General features: G+C 38.6%; 1 protein-coding gene across 1 annotated transcript in view; it reads left to right on the plus strand.

The window, feature by feature from the left end:
- The first annotated feature begins 2,596 nt into the window (after positions 1–2,596).
- LOC112159332 (monocarboxylate transporter 1) overlaps positions 2,597–10,095 on the plus strand; it is a 21,378-nt gene continuing 13,879 nt past the window's right edge. The window contains exon 1 of the mRNA XM_024293343.2: positions 2,597–2,787. The gene's annotated coding sequence lies outside the window, so the exon portion shown is untranslated. The remainder of the gene's footprint in view (positions 2,788–10,095) is intronic.

The following is a 10,095-nucleotide window of genomic DNA, read 5'->3' on the forward strand; positions in this document are numbered from 1 at the left end:
TAGCCGTCCTATGGGAAATCCCATTATACGTTTGCTTCAAGCTAGCTGACTTTAGCCTTATGCTTTGAATCTATCTTTACTTTTATGGATCAGTTATTTATCTATTAAGCTTAGATTGATTCAGATCATAGCATCCACCGTGGCACAGAGGTAGAGCGGTCAACCTTTGATCGGATGATCACAGGTTCTATTCCCATCTTGCTTGTTCATGTGTCAAAATGTCCTTGGGCAAGACACTGAACCTCACTTTGCTCCTGGTGGTTGTAGGTTCAGCAGCAGAGCTGCCATCAGTGTGTGAATTTAGCTGTGAACCTAACACAATGTAAACAAACTTTTTTTTTAAATCAGGGATTGTGCTCTAAACTTAAGGTTAAACAATAAAATGCCCTTTTCCTTAAACATAAACATAATGGATCAAAACATGAGAAACTGCTTTATGTGTGTGTGTTGTTGTGTATGTGCTTGATTTGTGTGTTAATAAATCAATTACATTTGGTCTCCAATTAGTAAAACAAATAAGTCAAAAAAGCAAAAATATATATTTATATTTAAACCACAAAATAACAAAACCTGTCCCTGCGACACAAATATTGCAGCACCGTATGAAAAGTTAATCATAAACTTTAAGCCATCTTCCAAAAACATTTGAATGAAATGTGAAACATTCACAATTAAAACAGAGTTTATGGTTGATCTTATCACTTAGTTTCCTTGTTGTTTTATTCAAATGTGCTGCAATAAAGCGAAACTACAAACTGTGTTTCCAGCTGATGTAATGTTTTTCTATCTCGGTGCAACAACCTCTCTTTGTCTCAAATCCTTCATCACCTTCAGAATGTCGAACATCCACCCCGAAAGGTCAGGAAGGTGGAGGACAGTTTTTCAACACCAAATATTTTGCAATGTTTGTGTCAAAATTGGGAATGTTGACAGTAAACTTTAGATCTTCCACTCAGAAACTAATTAAAACTGTACTGTTAATAGAAAGAACCAACCTAAAGTATTGTGAAAACAACAATAGCCAGTAGGTCAGGAAAGTGAATATTAAAGACCCTACATTGAACTCTGACTTTCAAAAAGGGGTGAAAAAGAGTCTGAATGCTCTCAATGCAGGAGGAATTTAGAATGTGCAATTGTTGTTTGTCGCCTCACAACAAAAAGCTCCTGGTTTGAATCCCGGCGCGTTCCTCTCTGAGTGTTCATGTCTTCCTCAAACATTAAAAGTGAGGTTTTCTATGGCCACTTGACTTCCTTCCACACTCCACAAGCGTGTTACAGGATAATTGATCACTTCCTTTAGAAGTGAGTGTCTCTGCATGTACAGGACAAAGCAGGAATAGAAGATGAATGCATGGATGTCCAGAAATATCCAAGTGTATATTCTTCTATTGTAAATACAAAAGGGTTTGAGGTATGTTGGATTTAAAATGTTTTTACAAAGCAAAACTGAGTTGTATAAAAAATTAATTCTTAACAGTGTCTTGTTATAGAAAAAGTGCATAGCATAGAAAAACAAATATTTGAAGAACTTGAGAATAATTCCCTTGTATTCTTTATTGAAATCGTTGAAAATCACAATCAGACAAAAAATGCAGTTGTAAAAACGCCTGCAGCACAGCTCCAACATTATTCCCCGATTTGTTTTGCGCCGGCAATGTTATATTGGGGGTGTGAGAGGCTGCAAGCAAGCAGGAGAGAGTGTAAACAGAGGGATGTTGGGAAGTCAGGGCAGGCTTACTCTAAGCCAATAGTCCCCCCACAACTTAGAGGCACTCTGCAGGAGCTGTCCTAGAAAACAACACTGGCTTTTTTATTATTATTTTGGCTAAAAACAAAATAATAATAATTAAAAGACCACTGGGAACATTTTTACAATAGATCAAAAGACGTTAAACAACTGTCTGTCTATGGTTTGTCCCACCTTGAGCTGTTATAACTGGGGCATTGACTCCAGGAGTGACCTAATGGACATTGATCTTATGCTAATGTGTGTGTCCTTGTTGTACACTATGCCCTATAGTGTTTGTTTTATCGGTGTGTATTGCTGACAGTTGTATTTCTTCTTCCCAGGGTACTGCAGCTAAAAGCACAAGCCATAATGCGGCATCTTTATAGTTGGTTTATTGCTCATAAATATGCATCATCTTAATAGATATAGGAGTAATTATTGATTGACAATACACTACTCATGTGAAGCTGATATATAAATAAAAATATCACCAAAATTGTAAAACACGTAGGTGGATCTAATAAAAAAGTTAATACATTTAAGCGAGACTTTTTCAATACCAGATTAAACCAGTACAAACAAGCTTCGCGCTGAGTCATTCCATCTCATTGTGTCCAAGATTCTTTAAATCGATACTGTTACATAAAGGAAAGCGGAAGTACTTTCCTGGATACATAATTCATTTTTATCATCAATATTTAATGAACTTATTTTACTCTTCTCTTTTTTAAGCTGTGACCTAAAAGTAAGGCACAGGACTGATTCAATTAAGTGTCCCGGCGCCGCGTCATCACCATCGCGTACGTGCAGTTCCGACTGTGCCCCGCCTCCTTCACGCACGTGCCAGTACTCAGAGCGGCAGCTTCAAGTTCTCTGTTGCGCATGCGCGAGGGGGATTTGCAATACCTTCATCACCATCCAGGAGTTTTCCAGTCAGACCTTTGTGGTACCCGGAGGAGCCACATGCAGTTGGACCAGCGTGTCCCCGAGAACGACGAAGCCGCGTGCGGGTCTGTAGCACTTCACCACCGGGCCTTCACCGGACACAGAGACACGCGGTGAGTGAAACGCTCTGAGCGCACGCGGACGAATATGCCAGAAGTGGCGGCACACAAAAAGAAGGGCTGCTTGCATCACTAAAACGGACTCTGTGGCTTTAAATTTTAAATTAGTCCAGGTTTTCCCTCCTAATTAGCCTCTTCGCGTGGGTCCACCGCTTATCCCCTCTGCGGCCGCTGCTGGTGATAAATCCGTTTACTACGATGCGGCATCAAGCGGCTTTGAACCGACGTGTTTTCGTTCACCGTGGCGTGATGCTGGCCGGCGCTATTTTTACATCCACATGTGAAGTCTGTTACTCCGCCGGTCGTAATCCGCCGGGCGGTTCAGTGTCCGGAGTTCCTCCACAGTACACAACTACGGGGTGAGAGGAACCACACAGCTGTCCTTTTATAGACAACTTATTGCATCACCACTTAGAAAAACATAAAGGCGGGAATATCTTCAGTGTATACCATTGATTTAAAAAAAATAGCTAAATTAGGTTTTATAAATTAATACTTAATTTTATCCAATCTTATTGATACTTTTTGTTATTTTCATTTCCTTGTCATCTTTTTATTGTTTTTAGGCTTTACTTCCTTTAATTTGCCTATAAAAATAGTTTGAGTAATAGCATCACCTGCGATAATGCAACTGTTGTAAGACAGGGGTGTTAAACTCACACGGGGCCCAAATATGTAAACATGTAGCCAAAAAAAGCTAGCATAAGGCTAAAATGTTAGCTAAACTCCAAATTGGCCAAAAACTGGAAATGTGTCTAAATGAACCAAAAAGAAGTTAGCATAATGCTAAAATGTTAGCTAAACTCCAAATTAGCCAAATAACTCGAAACATGTCTAAATTAAAAAAAAAACAGCTAGCTTACTGTTAAAATGTTAGTTTGACACAAAATTTGCCTAAAAAAAACTTTGGGGGAAAAAAAAGTGTAAATTGGCCAATAACGGCTAGCATGTTGTTGAAATAAAAGCTGAATGCCGGATTAACCTAAAATCCCCGTGGATGCTGAACATTTTAAAGTTTTAATGGTGTCTCTATCTGAAAGCATGTGTAAGTTTACAAGTTTCAAAGTGCACAAAGTTTTTGAAAGATTTGAGCAATTTCTCATTCATTTCCTATGGGGCCATATTTTGCTCAAAATATAAAAAAACTATGAAGTTCATGAATACTAAATGAACAAGCAGTAATGTCCTGAACAAGCTGAACCTTTTTTATGTCAAGATTACGGAAATCCTTCAAGGTATGATTGAATTTTTAATGAGCTGAAAAATGTACGGAAAGGAGAACTAGTGTCACCTTAGATGTCCTGTGACACACACAAACCCACACACACTCTTCATTCAGTAGTTCTGGAGTCCCGCTCAGCCAAGCTGACTGGGGGCCAAACCTCAAACACAAGCAGTCTTAACGGTGACTGTGGAGTCCTGACTCAGATTTCTCCCTCAGTGCAGCACTGCATTGGACCATGGTCTAACGTGTTATCTAGTCTGTGCAGCGCAGTACGCGCCTCACATGCCAACTCTGGGAGGTCAGAGCTCCATGGAAAGATTGCATGACGGTCGCACGCGCTGTGCACTCTCTATTGTCCCAATACGTCTAGAGCTGCCAGTTTATTAATAGTTGTGTAACCAGATGTACTGTCTTATTGTGGCACCGAATGTGTGTTGCTGACTTTTTCCATGCTCGGCTCTCCTTTAAGGTTACGATTCCTGCAGTGCTAAACCCTGAACCCTGACCTTCCTAAATATCAAACAAGAACCTTTACCAGCAGCTGGCACGGACATCACTGCTTGAATAAAGTTTCTTAAGACAAATAGTGGCCCGATAGGTACCTAAGGGTATGGCTTTACTCTATAGAGTCCTTCAAAATAAATAAACCCAAATTCTCAACTTTGTGTCTTTCTTGCAATTCTCAACTTTGTGTCTTTCTTGCATTGTAAAAGAGCTATAGCTTCCATGTTGTAATAATGAGGCTAAAAAATTGTTAACGGTAGCTTCCCCCACTTGCATCTGCAGCTAGTTTATGATGTGCGTATTGCGTTCGGTGTGAATGCAACATTACGCTGGACTTGGCGGAGTTGTTCAGGAGAGTTGCACCTTTTTCCTCAAAAGTGTGAGTAGTATAGATGGGGTTGGACGATATTGGTAAAACTTGGAATTTTAGTGACCAATACTGCAATGAGGATATGACTTGCGATACATGACCATGTAGCAAAACGACTAATACATAATTTCCATTTCTCTGCATCCGTTTTATCTAAATAAATTCAAGAGAACTGAAATTATACTCTACACAGGAGGCGAGTATCTAACATAGAGGTCCATCCGATTAATCATATGCAAAAAGGGCTCCATTTAATTTGCTAAATATGTCAAGCTGTCATAAGATTGTTTTTGCATGTGTAAATATTTAAGGTAACAATTTATCGCAATTTAAGCACAGGCTGATATTGCGATGACGATACATTTGCAATGTTGTGCAGGCTTTGACTAGTATTACATTTTATTTATTTATTTTTTTGCCTTTTAGGGCTGCTGCGACTTGTAGTACGGAACAAATTATAGTCAGAAAATTTATTTATTTATTTATTTTTTTTTTTAGTGGCTAAGTATCTGAGCTTTGTACTGTGGATCACATTGAATAAACTTGTTTTGAAATTGCTTAATCCTGCACATATAGTCATGTATTTTTCAATATGTTGACATTTGTAGAAATTCGGAACAGACTACAACCCAAATGCTCCAAGCTGTCCTCGTTTTCCAACTTATGACATCAACCTCCCCTTTTTCAAGAACAAATGTTTGATTTTATTACATGTAACCAAGAATTAAACTCATATTTTTTTGTCCTTTATCGACTGTATTAGAAGTCTATTACGAGCATTGCAGCTTTTTATCAGAGGAATAAAAACCTCCCATCTCAGCCTCTGCTCTGCTTAATTTGACTGAGAAAGCTTTCTTATCTTTCAAGATTAAAAGTATTTTGCATGAAAAGGAAATTGACAATGCCAGTCTCTTAACACAAACACTCAGAACTCACACAAAGTAGAGCTGAAGCACTCTTTTCTGGTGACTGTATTTTAAGAGGTTTTCTCATTTGCCTAATTATCTTAGATGGAAAACTTCATCTCCTTTCGGAGTTGATGATTTCCCCTTGGACGTTGGTGAGACTTGGGTGCTGTTCAATAGTGCATTCATGCTTAAAACCTAGACATACATCTAAGGTTCCCATTTCCATTTCATAACATCAGGATATTCAATTCATTCTAAAATATGATATGAAGTCAAGAACTTGCTAAAGAAATGCTAACCATAAAGTTGTCTCAGTATTTTCTTTGTCATCTTCTTTTGGTTTGCAATTGATGCCAACTTCTTGTTTCATTTGATGCCCATGTATTTATTTTGCTTAAAGTGCACTTATTTTGTTTCCATGCATGTGAGCACATTTTAACATGTTTTTTTGCAGTATATAATGAACCACCTACTTTCTCTAAATTGCTCCTGCATGCCTATGTTTAACAAGACTAATAGCTTTAGCATAAGGTTGTAATCTTCCATTTGCATTGATTTGACCTAAATAAAGCTGTCTACTGACAGAATTTACTTAAGGATCATGAGTGGTTCATATGACTACCGGATAAACTAGGTCTATTTAGTCAGAGAAGCAGATCTTTGTGTTTTAGTGATTTAAATAAGAAACTACAAGTAGTTTAAGCGTCAAGAATGTATGGATTAGCATCTGTAGGACTGCTTTCATACTAGTTCATACCTATAAGCTCTAGAGGTCAATGGGTTTAAACAAGTAGGACATGTTTCTAGTAAAAGCAGATGCATACTAATTTAGGTTTTAATCCCTCCCCTGTGTTATTTCACTTATTTTTATAGTGGTTTTGTCTTTTTTGTGTCTTCATTGAAAGTAATCGCTTGTTCTACGCAGTACTAGTTGTCTTAGTGAAATGATTACGCCCCCATGGAAACTGTATCTTGGTCTCTTAAATGTTTGTTCCTCGACTGTTTTTAGTCTGTGAAGTTGGCAGTGTAGAGAACTCTTGAATGGGTCGCTCTGGTTTATTGGCACAGACATGCAGATGCTCAATTACAGTTCTCCACTGGGGATTGTAACCTCAGGGGAAATGGTCGCATAAATTCAGTCGTGTGAGACCCACTACATTCTTTTCCCCTAGTTTTTGCCACTAAAGTGTTTGCTAATTAACTTGTAGAACTCTTATGTCCGGGCAATTGTTCATTTAAGATGACTTATAGCCAATAGTTTGTTTCTGGAGATATTTTAGTTTGAGTTTAATGATGGATAGATCTCCTGCTGACATTTAAGACTGCAGTCTTTTTAGTACTTCTAACAGTCCAAATCCAAAAATGGTTAAGAGAAAAATGGTGGGCGGGAGAAAAAAAAAGCATAATTTATTAAATCTGTCCAGACTTGACTGCATCGGCCACAGAGGGAGGGTTCAGCTGCAGAATGAGAGGTCCTCAGAGGTTTGCAGCTCCTACTGCTACTGTAGTGGTTGCCATGAGGCTCTGCATATTTCAGAGAACCACTTCATCTGGGATAAACCCACTGAAAGGTTAGGGGGGGACATTTGTTACTGTCTTGATGTATAGCTAGACATTTTTGGGTTGTTAGGAAAATTCAACCCAGCAACAGTCATTAGAAGCAGTTGTATCAAGATGAGTTTTCTTACATTACAGAATTTTGAGAGCTAATTAAGACCACCTGCTGTTCAAACTGATTTATCACCTATATATAATGGGGTCTTATAGTTTGCAACGACTGTGCACTATAAATTAATTTATATATTTTATAATATGAACCCCATAAGCCTCCCCACTACCTCCATGGAGCATTTTTCTTTATAATAGCCATTGACTGTAGATGGTAACCTAATTAACAGCTACTCGGTCAGTATTGTCAAAATACTTTTTAAAACATGTTATTGTTAATTTGAATATTTTTCCAAATTTGTTCTATAGTTCAAGTTATAAACTGACCAATCAGATACTTAAAATAGATGTGGTCTCGCATTTAACGTTTGAAACGTTTGACCAATTCTTCTGAGCATTATTTCAGGTGGTAGGGGTGTGGACATCCAACAAGCTCACCCTAGTTGAGGAGAGGGGTGACATGGATCAATCACTGCTTACTGATGTCGTCTGGCTCCAACATGGTGGCCTTCGTATTGTGAAGAAAATGGCAACTTCATTCTTGAATTGACCTTATTTTCTTGGAGCCGGGAGTAAGCCATGTTCCATTGGCGGCGTCACATTCACTTGGTCCAGTACGTAACAATCAATGATTATGGCTTCATTTGTTGGCATAAGCATGGAGGAATTTAGCTTCTATGTTGATCCCTGTGAGTTATTAGTTTTAAAGGGCCTTTACCATTTAAAAAAAAAATCAACTTTTTGAGCCTTTAAATGAGTTATAATGTTCATTCTTCACTATAAACAACCCAAAGTGGTATTTTGATCAGTTCACGTGTTTCTGAGTCCTCCTCTAAAAACCTGTGTTCTGAGCACCAGCCCCTCTCAAGCCACGAAAATTTGCGTGTTCTCACGAGCTGATGTAGATGAGTGAGAACAGCCCCTAACATATAAGTATGGATATAGCTTACTCTCAAAGGCTTAAGAAAAGCATGGTTCTATATAGGCTCTTTAAAAATAGTAATTTAACTGGTTCAGGTACTTGATTATCAAGTCTTGAGCTTTTCACCCCGAGTCGCTGCTACCTGTGTTTGATTTATGAGACTCTTTCCTTTTATTGGCATGTTATCGTTGAAATGTGAAAGCAGACTGTTGAGCAGACTTTCTTCTATTCGGCACTTGACATGTGTGTCCTGGTAGCAAAACTGACTTTATCACTGTTTGAGTTTATAGCTGAGCTGCCCTTGGTGAGGTAGAAAAGAGCATCAGCGTTTCTCCCTACAGTCATCACATTCCTGTTCACCACAGGAAGTCTGAGTTTGACCAGAAGATAGACATTCTGGGACTTTTTTTTTTTTTTCCAAAATCCTGACGATCCACGTGATTTCAGTTTTGTTTTTCCCTTAAAGTGTTGAAGTAGCTAAAGTTAGATGGGTTTTGGTTGTTACTTGGCATTGCATAAGCAGCATGTCTGTGAGGTCATAGAGACCAGATGAGACCAGTCACTGTAAGCAACTTGAGAGGACCCCCCAAACCTCTGCCAGATTTACCCTGGTCCCTCGATGACCTTTCAGTACGTAACTGAAACCGCCAGATAAACGGCATTAAAGGCTGTTGTCTGTTATTCTGACATTTACTGTTGTGTAATTGCCTCACCCTCCACAATTGCAACGGGATCACTTTTTTTTAGTGTTGCATCAAAGTTGAGCGCTCTCGTGGTACTGAGTGACTGCCAGGCTGGACTTGACCTACGTGGGCCTTTGCTGAGTAAATACTCCACACACTGATACTCTTGGCCATTATCAGTGCGGTTGGAAGAGTCAAAGCCGCACAATGTACAACCCGAAAAGGGCAGATGTAGCTGCAAAGGTTCAGGCAGAGCTGTGACCTGTACAGTCTCATTTCTGAAGAGGGATTTGTTGCTTTAGCACCCCGCTAATGTTTAAACTTGAATTTCTTTTATCTGAAAAATATGAATATCTTTACCCATTTTATTTTTTAAGCACAGACTCTTTAAATCTCTAGCTCTGACATTCTCTGTAGTAAGCTTTGGGATTCCCTTCTACCCATTTCACAACTGTGGGCCTATTCAGCGAGGCCCACAGTCGTCCTTGATGTGACTTTTCCATTTCAGGAGTTGCAACATGTGGTCACTGTGCAATTCCTTTTTTTAGTTTGCAGACACTCTAACCTTTTGATAAGCACATAAGGTGAAATGTTCCATGGAGTGGCACTCTGCAAAGCCCAGCAGGAGCCAGATGAGGCTTTCTATTTTTTTTAGATGTTTGAAAAGTTGTATTTATATTTTATTCATGTAGCACCACAAACTTAAGTGACATAACATTTCATTTTAGTTTTAAAGTATCTGAAAATGTCGAAGTAGAAATTGCATTTTTTTTTCTTCAGTTTGTCCAATAGTGAAGTCTAAAACTGCTCTAAAAGCTACATCTTGTATGATCTAGGTATCTTTTTGATTAAGCACTTGAGCTAAATGTAGCATGAAGTGTTTCTGTCCAAGGAAGTGTTTTGCTAACATCCAAACTATAGCTGCCACAAACGATTATTTCAATGGTCGACTAATCGGGTCAAGTGTAAACTGGATGTAAAATGCACATCTTAACCATAATTAGCTTTAAACTTGAAGTATT

Source organism: Oryzias melastigma, linkage group LG7 (genome assembly GCF_002922805.2).
Source record: "Oryzias melastigma strain HK-1 linkage group LG7, ASM292280v2, whole genome shotgun sequence".
Lineage (NCBI taxonomy): Eukaryota > Metazoa > Chordata > Actinopteri > Beloniformes > Adrianichthyidae > Oryzias > Oryzias melastigma.